Source organism: Gavialis gangeticus, unplaced genomic scaffold, assembly GCF_001723915.1.
Source record: "Gavialis gangeticus isolate Ggan-Ray unplaced genomic scaffold, GavGan_comp1, whole genome shotgun sequence".
Classification (NCBI taxonomy): Eukaryota; Metazoa; Chordata; order Crocodylia; family Gavialidae; genus Gavialis; species Gavialis gangeticus.
This window is the reverse complement of record NW_017729030.1, coordinates 53,511,122-53,512,503: the sequence shown is the minus strand read 5'-3', so window position 1 is coordinate 53,512,503 and position 1,382 is coordinate 53,511,122.

Genomic DNA, 1,382 nt, shown 5'->3' with positions numbered 1-1,382 from the left:
GTCTAATAAGATATCACATCTACCCAAAGAACCTTGTCTGCCACTGAACAAAGTGCATCTTAGAGTCATACTGTAAGATACTGCTCTCTTTAGTGCAGGGTACTCAACCCCCAGCTGGCAGACCAGATCCAGCCTGTTAGGTCACGTCATCTGGCCAGTGGGACTCTATGGGTCCAGAAATTGCCACTGCTCCCTTGCCGCCAAATTTCCAAGACTAGTGCAGCTGGATCAGGCCCACGGACTGGATCCAGCTCATGGACCGACACAGCACAGCTCATCCGGTCCACGGCACCAGCAGTTGGGCAGCGCAGCTTTGGCGCATCTCTGTTAGATCCTACCTGCTGTATTTCTGGCTATGGTACGCATCAAACTACCATAAAAACAGCACTGCCTTTGATGCCACAGCCCGTAGATGTCTGGATTTCAACAGCAGCTATATAAACCGAGTCAACGGAGCAGCTAGTTGCTCAACCCCAGGCACAGGCACTGCCAACACCAGCAGGTTGATCCTGCTGACATGGGTTATTAAGAGGCTCAAGCGATTACAGTTTAGAACGTGACCACTTCCTAGGCGTGCATCCCAAGAAGGTTCGCCTGCGAAACGTGATCCTTAAATGCCGGCCCGAACCCTGCTCAAGTCAAGCCTCCTAGTCAGAGTTTGCTGTGGGGGCAAGAGGAGCTGCTCTGTACAAAGAGTTTAGATTTGGACACTGGATTTCATACCGGGGAAGGTGGCTTGGGGCTGGGTTGCAGGGGGAGCAGAACAGCTCTCCCGGGGTTAACAGCTAGGGCAGGAGCTGGCAACATTTTTGGACAGAAAACACCCACAAACTTGGCTTGTAAGATGTTGGGGTGCCAAGGGCAGACAGCGGGGGAGCTGCAAGGGGTCTGATCCGTGTCACGACAGTGCAACCCCTTCCCTGCCGTCCGCCCAAGGTGCATGTGACAAGCCAAATGCCTTCCCGTGCTGCACTCTGGCACCTGTGCCAGGGGTTGCCTACCCCTGAGCTGGGGCTTTGCCTGGGGCAAAGTAAAAGGGGGTGGGTGGGTCTGTCCTTTGTGCTTGTAAAATGTGGGAGCGTGTGTCCCTACCTGTCTGCCCATCTGTGTGCATGTCTGCTCGTCCCCCTGCGCCCGTGTCCGTCTGTCGGTGCGTGCGTGCGTGTGCCTGATTCCAAGTGCGTGTCCCTTTGTCCCTCTGCGTGTGTCCGGCTCTCGGGGGCCGTGTGCGCCTGCCCCCATGTGCCTCTGCCCATAGGTCCGTCTGCGTAGGACACGCGGGGTCGGGCGGGAGGGAGGAGCGGGGATTGCACCTACCTGCTGCCGCCGGCCGCCTCGCTCGCTCGCCGGCGTCTACGGGCGGCTCCCGGCCGGGCCCCGCG